Genomic DNA, 17,473 nt, shown 5'->3' with positions numbered 1-17,473 from the left:
ACAATCTCCACCAATTTCCCCCCAAAAGCCATGCCCAATTTGCCTTTGAGCCTTTGCCGATAATGCTCCTTCGGCATGAAACACCCTTCCCAAAGGGGGAAAAGCCAACACATTTGTTTCAAAGGTCAACATCAAGCTTGTTTATTCCCTGTCCATTCATTCAGTCACTCAGTCACTCAACCTGTATGGAGCACTTAATACACGCCAGTCCTTTGGACGCACCAAGGATGTGGACGTGAAACAAGTCCCTTTGGGAAGCTTAGAGTTTCAGGGAAGAGGCAAATAGGAAATTGTAGAACTGTGTGGTTAGTGTTGTAATCAGCGTTGGTAGTATACAGGGGTATTGGGGAAGTTAGGAAGGCTTCCTAGAGGAGGCAGGGCCTAAATGGAGTCCTGACGATGAGGCAGTACTTGTTGGAGGCAGATATTATGGGTCTGATGATGGAATTGGGTCGTGCGATCCATTCTCTCTCACTTTGCTCTCTTTGTATAAACGATCCATGTTGATCATATGGCCAAGCAGGGCTGGGAGTGCTGCCGGGGCCATGAAAGAAAGAGAAATGTCTTCCTGGAGAGTAAGATATGTGCCATGCGTAGCCTGGTGCCCATCGTGCACTAACATGTTGATACAACCATTCTGGATGTTAATACAATCTCATTTTAAGATGACAGACTAAGCATGCAAGGTTACCTGTCCTACCTCCAAAAATTCCACCTAAGTAGCAGAAAATATGTGTGAAAAAGAATAATGTATAATAGGGATGGAAATCAGAAAAGGTTATCATCAGTGGACAGAAATTTGAAGGAATTTCTGGAAAACAGCAAGCAGGTACAGTTGGATTGAGCCAATAAAAACCACCACGTAAAACAGATTTCAGAAAGAGTTGATAAAGAGGTGAGAGCCATTCTTCCCAACAGAATCCTGAAGAATTTAGGGTTGGAATCACAGGAAGAAGGAGCAGTCAAGGTAATTAATAAAAGGGCACTGCAAAATGCTTTTCTCCCCATCTCTTTCCACCCACTTCAAGCTCTGCACAGAAGGGCAGTACATCAGTGTAGCTCAGCCCCCAAATACTTTTGTGGCAGTTTGGGCAATCATCAACTTGCCTGTCTTCTTCTTACTCTCAAACATGCTACTCATGATCGCCAGTCACTGCCAGCCCTGACATTCATGAGAAGCATGGTAGAAAAACATTCCCATATATACAGCCAAGGAAATCTCACCAACTACCTCTACAGTCCTTCATTTATAAATGTGATTGGGATAGTCAAAGTCACCATTTAAGGAAAACCAACAACATAAAAGAGAAGGGTCTAGAAGAACAACAGAACAACTGATGCCAAAGTAAACAGTTGAAACAGGACATAGAAGATAATTTTTTTTTTTTTTAAGTACTGTTATTGTTTTTAGGGAAATTTGAGAGAACACTGCATCTAAAAACAATAGTATGTTGCTACGAAGAAAGAGCTGTTAGGAACAAACAAACAGATTTTATAAAATGGAAGAAAATTTTTAAAAAGACCTTCAGTAGAAAGGATGAATCATTGAAATTAAATGAAATGACATAAAAATAAATTTGAGATCCAGAATACAAATTTGAGGAAATTCTCTGAGAGTACATAAAAAAGAAGAGAGAAAATATGAGAGAAAAGTCAAGAACATAGGGGAGAGATCCAAGAGATCTAGTATCTCCCAGAGTTAAAAGACATATGATCCTTTCAATAATAAGAGTTATTGGAAAAGAAAAGAAAGACGATAGAGAAGCTGAACACTTCAAAGAAATAATAGAAGAACATTTTCCTGAGCTGAAAACACCTTGAGTCTTCAGATTAAAAAGCCTGAAGAGGAATCATGAAAAAATACATACCTGGATACTTCCTTGTTAAATTTATGCTCTCCAACTACAAAGAGAATATTCTGAAAGCTCACAGAGCAGGGGAATAAGCGCTGTCTACAAAGGAATCAAAGTGGCAGCAGATTTGCATTTGCTTTTCAGACGGCTAAAAGACGATGGAATAAAGCCTGTAAAATTGTGGTGTCGTTATTCTGAATCTACTTTTCAATTATGAGAGCAAAATTAAGATTTACAAGGACTTAGCCCTTCTTTTGCCATTTGAAAACAACAAACAAAAAATATACTCTAGTAAAATGGAAAATGAATCTAAGAAATAGGTTAACTGGGAAACAATGGAAATAATCCAGTTGTGATAGAAAGAAATCCTAGGGAAACAGCCTATATTTAGTCCGAATTAGAATAGCAGGACAGAGTGCTTGGTGAAAAACATCGTCAACGAGCAAAAAGTTATCATGGCCAAACTGGATACTTAAGAATCAAGAAGTAAACTATGACATGTCACATATGTACTAAAATTTAAGTTTTTCCAGGTCAATTAGAGAAAAGAAACTCTAGAAAGATAAATATCCATGAAGGGCAATCCTAGCCTAAATATGAAGCAAAATAAATAGTTTGTATTTAAACAATTAATAGAATATTAAAAAAAACTGGTGTCTGAAACAAATAAAATTAAGCATCTATTGTCAAGAAAGAGGGTCAATAAATACAGTGACTCCTCAAAACTCCCTGTGAGCTCTAGGTTGCGGGGGAAAGTAACTACTTCAATGATTTATTTTTCCTTCTGAAAGTGGTTTTTTACTTTATAGACTCTGCTCCTTGCAGATTATCCTTTTTATGTTTTTTTTTTTTCTTTCCAGGAGAACATTCCTATAGGTGGGATCAAGTTTTGAAATCTGTTTAAAAACCATTTTCTCTCCAAAGGTATTTTTGTTTGATCCATGTTTTTTTTAAATCTTTATGAGATAGTGAACTAAGCTTTACTAACTGAAAATATAAACCTACACCCCTTAAGAAAAAAACAGTTTTTAAAATTTGTTGATCCCTAATCTCTAAATAGTTGATTGATTTTCAACTTTCAATTGGCAATTCAATTTAGTTAGAAACCAATAATTCCTGCTTTAAAGAAACAGTTATCTGAAGTTAAAATCCTCAGGTTTGCTTCAGAGTTCTTTTTTCCTACTGAAGAAAATATCTATTTTTATTGAAGAAATATAATGTTGAAGAAATACAATGATGTTTAATTTTAAAATATGAATATTGGTTATTTTGGGCAGTAGAATATTAAGTGACATTTATTTTTTCTTTATGTTATTCTGTATTTTTCAAATGTTCTATCATAAACATTGATTCTATACTTAAGTTACTTAAAATGAGTATTAATAGAAGACTAATATAAGATTATTTGAGTAAATTGTTGGAACCAGAAAGTCTCAAGTCCACAATGGTTTTCCTTTTGACAAGCAAGGTGGTGAGCTGAGCGATTACATAAAGATTGTACTCAATATGGTTTAAGCAGGTAGTCTGGAATGCATGCTTCAACCCATCATCTCTGTCCTATGCCTAAAATCTCTCTCTCATGGAACTTTGTGTAAACTTTGTCCACTTATGTAAATCTAAGAAACTACCAATTATTTGGGGACTTTCAGGAGGAACTTTATTAATTAAAGAGCTTATACAAGGAAAAGAGGAACTGTAGGTTTATTTTAAACTTCCTTAAAATGCCCCTGTTTAAAAAAAGTAGAATGGTGGTTACCAGGGCTTGAGGGGGAGGGGAAAACGGGGAATTAGTGTTTAATGGGGACAGGATTTCAGTTCGGGAAGGTGAAGGAGTTCTGGAGCTGTATGGTGGTGATGGTTGCACAACAATGTGAATGTATTAATGCCACTGAATTGTACATTTAAAAATGGTTAAAATTGTTAATTTTATGTTATGTCTATTTTACCACAATAAAAATTCCCTATTTCTTAAATCTAGACGTGATTTAACACCATTTCAGTAAGACCTTTTCCTTTTTTACATTATCTCAAAATCAGTATCTTTTTGTCAACCTGTAGCATAACTAAGTTTTGTGCCTTTTACAAGACACTTTGTGACTTTCCCAAAGCAATCCTCCTGGAGAGGATGCTGATGGGACAGCTCATGGCCTCTTGGTCAGTTCATGGCATTAAGCCCGAGGCTGTTTTGAGGGATAGAGTTATTTACTGAAAAGCAATGGATTAGGCTTTTAAAATTGGAAGTTTACCAACATTTTTGGAGGTGAGCATAGCAGATTTTAGTGCCAGGTACTTTTACAAAGTGGAATTTGGACCAGAGGTTGCATCTTTCCTAAATAGCTTCTGTTTTGTGAAAACATCTTCTGGGTATACCAGAAAAATAATCTCATGGAAACTATAACTTCCTTTTAAAATTTTGTTTACACTCTCTATAAAGAAAACCCCCAAGAGAGTGAAAAGTTGGCTTTAACTGTCCCTAGCAATTGGCCTTGTAGGAGAGCTCAGAGTTCATCAAGGGTTCCACAGCCATTCACTCCTGAATGGCCAGAAAGCAGCAGCATCTAGGTGAGCCACAGCCTTAGGAAATAGAAATCCAATGCCAAACATACACAATTGCCAGCTCAATGTTGAGTCATGCTCTAGAAGGGTAAAGCTCCTCTTTTACCCTCTTTCCAAGACTGAGATAACGGACACTCTGTCCTCAACTGGTTTAAAAACTATGTGTGACTGGAGAGTTAAAAATATATATACATCACAGATTCAGTTCTGTGAGGTGTTGGAACCAAGGGCCAGTCCTAATCTGCACGCCACTGTGGTGAATTTATCGATATTAGCGTGTGAACTTACACCTCACTGCAATGACGAACAAATGGTGTTTTTGTTAGGTAAGCACGGATCTATTTCCTATTAGTCTTTATACTGTACATATCTATTATCACACTTTTTGCATGTGTAATCTACAATATTTTTCTTAAGAATGGGACGGTCTGGTTAGAACATTCTGATAGTTGCCAAATACGTATGTTGATGGCCATTTTTCAAAGACTTTGGATGTAATGAAGTGTACTTACAACTAAAATTTCACTGAACATAATTTAGTTTCTCACTGATGACTTAATCAAAAGGTTTATCAGGAAAACGGTGCAATATCCCAGTGGTTTCATTATGAATATCTAGTATAATTATATAATCATTAAGGTATGGCTCTATAGAAAATGTTATGAAGTATTGATTTTTTTCAGTTGGTTTGGGTTTTATGTGAATATGACTTTGATGAATAACAGATTATATTTAAAAAATATGAAGTTACACAGCTCTCCCTACAGATACCACCCAGCTATAGATAAAACAGCTGCTCATACAGTACTGAGGGCAAAAGAGAATTAACATTTTTTTTAATTTAAAAAGTTAGAACTTTTCTATGAGAAAGGTGGAGAAAAAGAAAGCACTTAACAAATATGCAGGGTTTAAAAAGTAAATTGTCAAAGTAAAAGAAAACAGTGATAAAACTATGATAACACTGACACATATATCACTCACTTGCGTGCAACCTTTTACTAGCTTCCTGCTAATTGTCAGTTTAAATCCTGCTTATTTTAAATTGGTAAGTTCTAGATTCTCCACAGACCACCTTATGGATTGTACATTTTTTCTTTTCCCAACCATTTTCTTGACCCCCGATGGGTGAGTGTCTTATTTCTGTTATCTGGATGTACTTATGATGTTTCTTACTCATGGACAATCCTTTCAACTTCTGTCGGTCATGCAAATGTTCTTCATCCTTTAAGGCCCAATTCAAAGCTCACTTCTTTTCTAAAGTCACCTCAATGTCACATATCCTTCTGTAGTTAATCTATTTATTAATCACTTACCAGAGATTTAATGAGTAGATACTATGAGTCCAGCACTACACTAGGTGTAGGACAGGTTGTAGCCAACATGGAAGACACAGCTTTGGACTTCAGCTGCATATGCTGACCAGCCTCTCCCAAAGGACTATAACCTTTTCAAAGATTGGCTGGTCCTACAATACCCTTGCAGTATCCTACTTAGCTGGAATATCTTGGATGAGGTGGGACACATGCTGGTCATTAAAAGGTCTGGATGATTGGACCACATCTGCCTGGTGTCTATGGTAAGCAAATGAGAGACAACTGGAGGAACATTACCAGTGATTGAACACGAAAGAAAGCTTATCATAGGTGCTTAACTCCAGGGCCCACTATATGGAGTTAACAAACATTGAATGAATATATGAACGAGCAAACAAACCGATTAGCCTTCTAAATGCAAAGTGGGAAGACCCACAGAAGGGGGTGACATGTAAGTAAGTGTGAAGAGAATCAGGGGTATTGATGTCTCTGCAGCAGAAGGGACAGAGATGCCTCCTTGAGTGAGGACACAAGGACATTTCTGAGTATTCCAAGTGCTAGGTTTGACCAACACACGGAGCTGCAAGCCAGTGGGATAGCTGCCATTTTGGCAGCTTTGTCAAGAGGATAAAGGCTTCGCTGAATGAACTAAATCTTACCTGGCCAAGAGGAATTTCCCAGCTTTACTATAAAGAGAGAGAGAGAGAGAGAGAGAGAGAGAGAGAGAGAGAGAGAGAGAGAGAGAGAGAGAGAGAGAAAAGGCTTAGAAGCATTGGAAATGGGTCCAAAGAGAGTGTCAATGAGACAGCTGGGTCTAACAATAGAAAACTAAGCAGCAGATTAGACAGAGTAGGTGTGAGAGAGGGAGACAAAAAGCAGATAAAAAGAACTAAGAAGTGACCAGAGGAAAATGGCAAAAGTACTGCCACCCACACTGGACTGTCCTACAGAGAGGGTCCCAGGTAGCAGGAGGCAAAATGGGAGATTTTACTGAAGCACACAGTCCGGCTTCAGTGTAGCCCAAATCTTCTCTTACAACCAGCAACAGCGTTAATATGTAAGACTGTTCCAAATTTCCAAACAAGATGTGCACCTAAAGCCCATTTGTAATTTGATTGGTTGCTGAAATATATTTTCCTCCAGAATTTTTTAAATTAGATATTTATGCCAAATCACAAAAACCTATTTAATCTATATATGCCTAAAGTTTCATCTTCAATACTGGTATCTCAGTCATCTCTAATTACCCCATTTGTTCCAGTTACTCTGGTGTCTAAGAAATAACTCCAGAACGTATGGACTGAAAACAATTACAATTTTTATTTTGTTCATGACTCTGCAATTTTAGGGCAGGGCTGGGCAGAAATGGCTCATCTCTGGTCTACCTGGTGTCAGGAGGGGTAAGGGGGAGCTGATGCTGGAGCCTGGAATCCACTGAAGGTTTGCGCTCTCACAGGTCCGGCAGTTGATGCTGGCTGTTGGCTGAGACCTTACATGGATGTATTGGCTGAAAACCTACATGTGGCCTCTCTATATGGTCTGGGCTTCCTCACAACATGACCTCTGGTTTCCAAGGGCAAGTGTCATGTGCTGGAGAAACAAAGAATAGCTGAGAGAAGAAGAAACTGTGTTCTTTTTATGATCCAGCCTTGGAAGTCACCTAGCATTCTTTCCACTGTCCTCTATCCGTTGGACCAATCACAAGCTTATGTGGATTCAAAGGGAGGGGAATAGACTCACCTCTTGATGGAGAGAGGCAAGATTCTAGAAGAGCATGTGGAAATCAATATAATTATATGGCCATTTTTGGAGAGTACAATCTGTCACAACATATAACACTACTTCTAGGAAAAATACAATATATTCCAGCTTGAAAGGCAACATAGCATAGTGAATAAAGAGCCAAGAGTCAAGAGCCAAACAGCTAGAGCGCCATTATATACTGTGTGACACTGGGCAATTTGCTTAAGCTCTCTTTGTCTCAGGCTCCTCATTTATAAAACTGGATGTTGTGAAGAAAACAGCACTTACTTGTAAAAGAGCTTACAAGACTATCTAGCTCCCCAAGTGTTAGCTGTGATAACACCAGGGAGATCCCTCCTCCAACTTGGGCAGTGGTGATTTTTGGTTCCTGGAGGGATGGTGGTGATGACGGCACTATCAGAGGTAGAACATTAATGATAACAATTCATTGTTGAGTACCTAATACTGGTCAGTTACTGTGCCAAGGACGTTAACTTAAAAATCCATAAGGCAGGTACTAACATTATCCAGGTAAGAAAACTGTGACGTAGGTAACTTTCCCAAAGTAGCACCTGCAAGTGGTTACAGACAGGATTTGCCCCTGGATCAGTTTATCTAGCTATAAGGAGCCTGAATCTCTGGATAACTGTGTGGAGCCAAGTCCTTCTCCCAAACCTGATTTGTGAGTGAGCAAGAAATGAAGAGTATTAAATTATGCCGTTGAGATTGGGGCTATTTATTAAAGCAGTGAGCCTATCTCGACGGGGTAAGTACAGGGCAGATGGGATGGATATACTTGGACACCACTAACTTAAGAATTCCTTTCATAAAATAAAATGCCTCTCATTATTTGCATACGACAGAGTATTTGCATAAAAGAAAATTATTCCCTAGGTAAGTACCTAAAAGTTCTCATTTTCTTCTGAACTGGAGGACAGATAGCCTTTGGCCCACTGGAAGTAAAGCTTGGCATACTGATCTGGAACCCTTGACACTAATACGAATAGATTACTTACAAACTAGCCTGGCTGTTCACCAAATAAAGAAAGTCTCCTCTAAGGTTTGACTCTGATGTAAAATCTGTTGGTTCCCAGATTGTTTGCTTGTCTCTTTTGTTTTGATGTTAGTTTGCTTTTTCTTTTAAGTGAGGATTTTCCTCTTGACTACACTGGCCAGCATGGCAGCAGAGGAGAAACCTTGGCAGCTGATACACAGAGGTCTCTGGGCAGGTTGCCTATATAGTGAGACTGTAGGTTCCATGATGGTGTCTGTCTTGTTCACCACAGTATCTTTGGTGTCTAATCCAAGGCCTGGCACACAGTAGGTGCTCAAAACTTATTGAATGCATGAAAGACCAAATGTTTGACTTGAAGCTCAGGCAAGTAAAAGTCAGAAGTCGATAAAGTAACATGGGTTCTTTGTGCCAGTGGCACAGACCCCTCGGGGATCACATGGGGGAGGGACCAAAACGCCTCCTCTAATATTGTGGATGTGGTGACCAGCTAATAAATACTTGCTGATTGAGTGATGTTACCTCGTGCAGCACCTGATCCATGGTGAGATGTGGGAAGGCATAGGATGGGACAACTTGTAGGATGTTAGTTTTTATTTTATCTCCAAGGATGTTGTAAGCATGGTCATCACAAAATTGGTCGTGCTTTTAGATGTATGAATCACAGGAAAGTCTGTGGGAGTCAGCTAAGCAGACAGCCAAAGAATGTAACACTCTTCTCAACATCTACCTCTAAGGGATAGGGTTTAAATTCATTAAAGAAAATCTAGAATCATCCTTTAAAAAGTTTCTCCTTGCATAAAAGCAATATGCAGTCTTTGGTTTTCCTGCAGCCATTGGGACAAAATTCAGAAAAAAATCCCATTAGGATAAGCAGCTGCTAGAATATCCTTCAGACTAGAGATTTCTTTCCTGCAAATTACATATAGAACTTTAATGGTAGTTGCGTATACTATGATTTACATTAATGTAAACTAAATTTTAAAAGGATGCTGTGTCTCTAATTAAAGGTATTTATAAAAAGATGTCCAAAAAACTAAAGCTCACTGCAGAGATAAATAGAACAGACTATCTTTAGTTTGGAGAATGTGGCTCCAGTGATATTAAATATTTAGCATATAATTTTTATATCAAAGTCTTAACGAGCACTAACGTTTATGGCACCACTTCTGGAAACAATAAAAAAACACATACTTTGGATGCTATTTCTAGCTGGATTTCCATCACAAGGTACGATTTAAATAACGGTTGATTTCATAAAACGTAATGGCACATTTCTTTCTGAACTTAAAATTTCAAACACCTGCTGTCAAAGAAGCAAACAGTACAGTCTGGAGTAAGATATTTTAGACTTCTTCCAAGTTTCTTCATCAAAACCCCCAAAGCAGGTGTTCTTTCCTAGTCTAGTGAATAAGGAATGTTTGAGAAAATCCTCTTTCATAATTTCCCAGAGAACACACTAAGATAATCGTTAAGCTTCCATTTCAAATGCGAGGGATTTGGATTGAGTTTAAACAACAGCCTGTGCAAAACGTCATAGCTCCAATTCTCTCATGCTGAGATGGTGGGTGCTGATGTAAGAGAAAAGATGGCTTTGGACACTCTAAACACAGGGCTAGAAAGGCAATGATCCATGATGTCAGCCAACCAACTGCAAAGTTACCTAGTTGGTTGGAGAAAAAAATTAAGCAATAGCTTCTGCAAATTCAATGTGACATGGAGAATGAGACAATTACTAACATAGTCCCACGAAGCAATACTAAGTCAGATAAGATTCTGAGTTCAAATTACTTGGGAAGTATCTCCATTCCTGACTTCATTTTGAATGTGTTTTGTCCTGGGGACCATGTGGTAGATAAACCTGCAGGCCCTATCCTGAGTAACTGGAATTAACATTACAATTTATCGATTCATGTATGTACGTGCTTTACAGTAAACTGGGAAGTTACATAAATTCTTTAATGCTCATTTCAAATGTTGTACACGTTGTACCTTCTAGAGTATTCCTTCAGCTATGATCTCATATAATATCCGGTATTCTTCATCTAAGTACTACTTGCTTATTTTCTTTGAGCGGATAAAGGTCCCTTTGTACATAGCTCTAGTCTTACTTCTACGGTCCACGGTTTTCACTTGTATAACCTGCAGTAACACTGTTTGTCCTCTTAACACTCATCTAACCTCCTAAGAGTTTCTCAGTCCAAGTAACAGAAGATTGCTTATGGATTTCAAGGAGGAAAATAAAAGAAAGCTACAGTTTGGAAGCGACACAGATATATCATCCCTTTTCCCACAGAAATTAGAAAACACTGTGAAATTCACACATTCAGAGACTACAACTAGATGTAGTGGGACTGAATGTGGAAATGCTGGTGTGGCTCTTGTTCAGTGCAGTTCTATGACCTTTCGGCATCACTAGGTCACAGATCATTTAACCCAGGGGTAGACAGAATTCAAGGGGATCCAGGAACTTGGATGGGGAAAATATTACATCTTTAGTTTCACTAACTTCAAACTGAAATTTAGTATTTCTTTTAATTAAAATGCAGGCCACAAACCATAGTATCTATGATTTGGTTACCAAGAAAAATGACAGATATTCTTATATCACATTATAGTCATTACAAATATCTCGAAATATCTTTTACACTCAACATTACTTTATAATTATGCTAGTTATACCCGCTGCTAGTTTGTATTATTTAATAATAAATTATTAACAAAGCACATATCACAACTTTGAAAATTCTGATTAATGTATCTCAATAAAAGTGGTTCCCTTTGTAATCTTGCACACCTATCTTATGCATTTAACAACATTATTCTGAGAGGAGTCTATAGGCGTCACCAGGCTGCCAAAGAGGTCCACCGCACCACAAAGGTTAAAAATCCCTAAAACTATACACAAAATATTTAATAATGTAACAGCCAAGTTTCTAGAGCAAATCATTTCTTGCTAGCATCTTTTTGAAGCTGAAACAAACTTGACCTTGAATTCAACACAGTTTCATTGTTGTAAATAGAGGATTCTGATGAGAGTCATATTTTTTTCTTATTTTGCCATGAGAAAAGACCTGTAGATTCTAGAAAATCTCTGCTATTATAGCATCGGTTGCTTTCTTCTAATGGTAAACTTTATCATTTACACTGTGCCATCAACACTGAATTGTTCTCTTATATTTCATACCGCCAAAACCCAGTCTGTTTCATAAGGGCACTGAATACAATTATTTTATAACCTTAATTTAAAACATCACACAAAGAGCATCAAGAAAGCTGCTTGGAAAAGTATAATGATAATGCCTTATTTTGAGTGAAAAAAGTAAACATCAAAGTACTCCATCTAAGACAGTGCTTTTAAATAACAGTGCTACTTGTCCTGTTCACGCTCATTTGAAATGTTGCAAATCAATCAACATATTTCCAGGGATGCTACGACTATGGCCTCTGAGTTATGAGATTAATTAAATGATGACATGTGCCTCAGTAAATGTGCCTTAAGCATATAAGCACATTAGACTTTTCGGAAAACCCTCCATGAAGACTCTGACCAAAAAGAGACATATGCAATGCCAGCTACTTAAATGAAAATTCACTCATTGAAAACTATTGCGAAATTCTTGATGCCTCCACAATTATTCACTTATCACTGAAGCCAAATACTATTCAAAATGCTCATCTCCAGAGTAAAATAAATGCTACTGGAATTCAGAAACTAATAAAGAGCATAAACAATAAGAACAATATATTCTTGCATTAAATTGAGCTATAATTCACATACCATAGAATATATATTCTTCATATACATAGTTAAATGACTACTTTCTATTCAATAAAACAGTAGGTATATGACATGTACTGCTCTAAAATTTGCCTTTTGGTTTTCCTGTTGAATTTGTAAGATTTAGAAACCTGGTTCTACATTCAGGCTTTGATTAACTCCAATACCAGAGGTTTTCTTTGAATTACAAAGCTACAAAACGATCCGATTTGTGTGCAATGATAGAAAATTCAAAATTATTATACTAAACTTGGGAAGGCAAATAAACCAACTTGTATTTTGCAGTGTTATAAGAATAAAGAGAGAAAAGTCATTATTAATCAATTACAAAGTATTCATTTAAGATCTAGAGCAAATTTTTAGTGACTATTTCTATCTACGTTTGAATTAAAGTAAATCTACCAATGACAATTTAGTTTCAGGGCTACTGTTTTCTTCTCTAGGTAATTAGTTCAATTTTTAAATATAAAAACAGCTTACATGACTCTTTAGTGAAGACCATCCAATGCTATGCTCTTCACAGCTGAATTTTCAGAGCAAGATACTGCAAATGTGCACTTTGCTCTAACAAGCAAAGAACAACTGCACGCACACATGGAGGGGGTTCCACCCCAACTTCCTTGGCGTAGTCTAGGTTATTTTTCTCTAAACAGGAAGCTGTTGACATTTTTCCCTGGTATTTTCAGAATACCCTATTTACAAGAAAAACCCAACTTTTGTTTCAAAGTATAATGTTCTTTCCCCACTGTACCTACTGTTGCTAATTACGAATGCTGCAAACAAGACAGAAACCAAATTCCAAACTATTCTGAGCTGATTCAGAAGAGGGTAGCAATTGTGGAAAAAAAAAAAAAAAAAAGCGAAGTTAGCAGCATATTGCAAGGCTATGCTGGAGTCTTTCAATCCCAAACAATACTGAAGGAAGGATTTCTGGAATTCAATGGGGAACATTTGGCTCAAGCTGCAAAATCCATATCTCTACATAATATCATGTTAGCAAGGGTGGAGCAAGAAAGATGATTACATTTTAACCTACTTCACAGAACATTTATCCAAATTTAACCACATTCCAGAGGCTCCACACAAAATTAGCAACTAGAAGCCGCTTCACATTTTTCTCCTGGTACAACAATAATTGTTCATGAAGACAAACTTGGAGGAGGTAAGAGAGAGGGGAAAACCACAATGCTCTATGAAACATGTAACTGTATAGCAAGCAAACTAATTACCTCACACAGAAGAAGTACAAGATTTAACAGTCCATGCTCTGCAGCCCCTGGGAAGCAGCGGCGGCAGCGGCGGGGGCGGCCAGCATCCACCGGCTTCTCACAGGCCTTTGACTGTGTGGACTCAGCCACACAGACTCTGCCTCCAGCTGACGTCAAAGTCCCTGTCACATGGCCAGATGAAAGCCAAGAGAGCATTGGTTGTCGTAGCAACCACAGAACTGCTCTGAAATTATTTCAATAGGTCATCTGTCACTCTGGTGTGTGTGTGTGCGTGTGTGTGTGTGTGTGTGTGTGTGTACGCATACTCCTGTAACCATCACGGACAGCTCCCTCAGCCCCCGAAATTGTGACTCAAAAGTGCCTACAACTTTCCTCTTTAAGACTTCGCTGTCTGTGCTTTCCAGTTATTTGCAGGAAAATGCATACCACTCAAGTTTCCACCCGTCTGGCTACCACCAGCCTGAAACTTGTGTCTCTCCCTGTGGAACAGACGAAAAGAAACTGAAAAATGCGGGGGTTAATGTTCTGAGCTAATTAAGTCTATTTGTAAGCAAATGGATAAAAACAGAAGCTCAAGGGGAGTTGGAAGTAAAGATATTTTTTAAATTATATAAGAATCCACGTCAATGTACTGAGCCATGTTAGTGATGGAAAGAAAAACAAGAAACAAGGGGGTGGTAGCTCAGGGTTAGATGAGAGAATCTAATAATCCTGACACCAACTACATGGGGAAACCGGGTGACAAATGCAGAATTCCTGCACTGTAAAATGTCTAGGATGCAACAATGATGAGCAAAGGACTTTCAATCCAGCACTGCTTTAAAGCAACCTTATAAGTATATTTATAACTTTTCTGGACCTTTGCTTTGGGATCACCACACAGATGCCAAATCCTCCCCTCCTAAATGCTTTCTTCACACCCCTGTGGGGCTCAGCATGGAGTAAATGGGTAAGTGTCCTGTCAATGCAAAGTTCAGTGAAAGCCTAGAGCAGAATAAAAGGACAGTCCTGCATGTTTCTGATGTCACCACCCTCGCTTACTTCTAACTCTGCACACGTGCTTACTTTCTAGTTCATTCTCGCTCTTAACTAACAGGAAGCCAATTAAACAAAATAAAATAAAACCCATAGGAAAGTACTGAAAACTACATTCAGAAAACATATACTCCTTCAAAGGACAAAGGGAGCAAAGGCAAGGGTGAAGAGATTGCTTTAGAAAACCCTAGATGGGAGGAGGGTGGGAATGGGGGAGAAGGTGAAGGGATTAGAAAGTACAAACTGGTAGACACAAGATAGTCACGGGGATGTGAACTATAGTATGGGGAATATAATCAATAATGTTATACAGATTACGCAGGGTGCCAGGCGGGTCCTGGACTTATGGGGGAGTCACCGCGTAGACTGTGTAGATGCCTGACCACTGCGCTGTACACCAGAAGCTGAAATACAATAATATTGAATGTCAACTATGATTAAATATATATACAGTCAAGGGATGTAAAGTACAGCAAAGGGAATATAGTCAATGGTATTGTAACAGCTATATACAGTGTCAGATGGGTAGTAGATTGGGGGGGTTATCATTTTGTGAAGGGTGTAAATGTCTAATCATTGTGTTGTTTGTACCTGAAACTAACATAATAAAAAATAAAATAAAATGAAATGAAAACCCTAAGGATCTTCCCATGCTAGCATTAGCAAGATTTCTATGCTGACTTCTTAAAAGAAAAAAAAAGGAGTAGCTCTAGGGTGCTGCAAAATATAAATGGAAGCTAAGCCAGCTGGGCAGATTACATTTTTGTCACTCTAAAAGAAAAAAATTTCTTCAGAATCAGAAATTTCTTCTTGAACAATGAGACTAAGGTCCAAACTGTTTGGCCACAGAATCCTCCTATTTCATTTTCCTCTGCTTTATTTCTGTCCCAGCTCCAATGGAGAGAAAAGATATATTCTTATTTGAAAAGTTATTTTCCTGATGCTATTAGCTATAGCACTGCAGAAGTAAAACCAAACTGTAAGGCCATAATGAATGCCCCGCCCCCCTTAATTTCCAATTAGTCACAGCAGGGAATTTACCTGTTTGCACAAGGACAATTAGTTCATTGACTCCAATGTCTATCTAAATGGGCCGGGATGTCTCACCAGGGGCAGATTTCAGCAACAGCCACAATTTACAAATTTGCAATTTGTTCCAGTCATAGTTCTGGTTTTGTTCAGAAATACACATCCTAGTAATGAGGGGAATGGCAAGTGAGGAGAGAAAGCGTATCTTTCTTGACTTTCAGGGCCCCACGTTCTCTGAGTTGCCTGCTGTATCATCTCTCTGACTCCAAAATCTGCGGCTGCCTAAACGCTTCCTCTTCATGCAGATTCAGCGTCTAACGGAATAAAACTGCAGTACCATTCTTTGCCAATAGGTGACGTCCTCTGAAACAAGAAGTTCTCAGCTCTAAAAATTCCTAAAACTCATGGCTTTAATTCATTTGAAATTTAGTAAAACTAACACCTTTTTAAAATTGTCCATTATTTTTAAGACTAAGCATATTTTGCTATATACTGACTTGGGCTTAAACTGATTATAATCAGTGGACTGACCAATACGAAAAGTGGACACATGTAATCCTTTTTTCTAATGTAGCATGCTACCAACTGGCCATCACTTATTTCCCCTTGCCAGCTACCTAGTATGATTAGAGATTCCTGCCATAGCTAAGGAAGCTGCCGATCTCCTTCAGGGTTGAAATTGTGATGACGATCTCTTTGGAGCTCAGATTTCTACCAATTTGGCTAATTAATACAAATGTTATTGAAAATATCACAGGAAATACACATAAGGGCCTTTTCCAATCACTGCCCATCACATTGAAGAGAACATGTGTCATTTTATTCTTTTCAATGACAACTCATTTTTTTAGGTGAAAATGATTCATTGAATTTAAAAATACCCATTCAGAAAACTTTGGCATTATAGTTTTCACTTGCTGTATGCATGTCAAGGCTGCCTATTATTAGTCTGAGCAGTTTGCTGGAAATAACTAGTAAATGCCACTAAGCCAGCCTGACTTGGGTTCACATACCTGAATTAACAGGTGGTTTGGGCCATGAGTAGACAACTATAATCAGCCACTTAGTCAGTGTTTCTAGGTAGAAATGTTGCTGTCTCCCTGTCTTAACACTGGTGGGAAGGCTGTGGACCTATTTTCTGCAGACACTGGGTTTAAATCTCATCTGAGCAAGTTACTAAAGTCCTCTGAGCTTCAGTGCCTACATCCTAAGGTTGTTATGAGGATTATAAAGTTAATCTGTTATAAAATTCTGACACCCTGCCACAGGATTGATGGCTCAATGTGTATGTCATTTCTTGTTTATCTGTCTGACTCTGATAAGTCTACAAAGACCTATAGGGAAAGGATGGAATCTTATTCATCTCTACAGCTCTATAGTTAGTATGCAACCTGGAACATAATAAGTGCTCAATAAATGCTGAGTGACTTAACTATTGGGAAATAAATGTCGAGCAATAAAAAGAAAGGGTATTTTTGTCTTCTCACTAAAAGAGAATAGAGAACCTCCTCTAAGCTCCCAAAAAGTGCAAAGGAAGGAAAAAGAAAAAAATTTTTGATTTATCACAAAATTTTCTAGCAGTGGATGGGTCCAAGTCAATTTACCAAGTAAATCAAACTTATCTCTACCAAATCATAAATATTTATTATGAGCATACATAAGTTATATGTTGATGTATTTTATGGCTATTGCCGTGATATTGGATCTTTTACATTCACTGACATTAATTGAGCACATACTACATGTGGAACATTGTTTTAAGACAGTAGATATATTACATCATTTACTATAACTACCTTATGAGGCAAATACTATTCTTTCCCACATTTCACAACTGAAAAAAACTTAAACATAGAAAGATTAAGTAACTTGCCTACTTAGTATGTGGCAGGGCCAGGATATACATCCAGGAGTGTGGCTCT

General features: G+C 37.9%; 1 protein-coding gene across 7 annotated transcripts in view; it reads right to left on the bottom strand.

Moving 5' to 3' along the window:
• NCALD (neurocalcin delta) overlaps positions 1-17,473 on the bottom strand; it is a 416,798-nt gene that overhangs the window by 68,591 nt on the left and 330,734 nt on the right. Inside the window, exon 1 of one of the 7 annotated variants that reach the window (XM_019754149.2) lies at positions 13,488-13,645. The exons of 3 other annotated variants lie outside the window; for them this stretch is intronic. The gene's annotated coding sequence lies outside the window, so the exon portion shown is untranslated. Of the gene's footprint in view, positions 1-12,738; positions 12,886-13,487; positions 13,646-17,473 lie in introns of those variants that run through there. 3 more of the 7 variants (XM_019754150.2, XM_019754151.2, XM_074316355.1) reach the window with 3 other exon arrangements.

Source organism: Rhinolophus sinicus, linkage group LG12 (genome assembly GCF_036562045.2).
Source record: "Rhinolophus sinicus isolate RSC01 linkage group LG12, ASM3656204v1, whole genome shotgun sequence".
In the NCBI taxonomy this organism is placed as follows: domain Eukaryota; kingdom Metazoa; phylum Chordata; class Mammalia; order Chiroptera; family Rhinolophidae; genus Rhinolophus; species Rhinolophus sinicus.
This window is presented reverse-complemented; position numbering and strand designations above follow the sequence as displayed.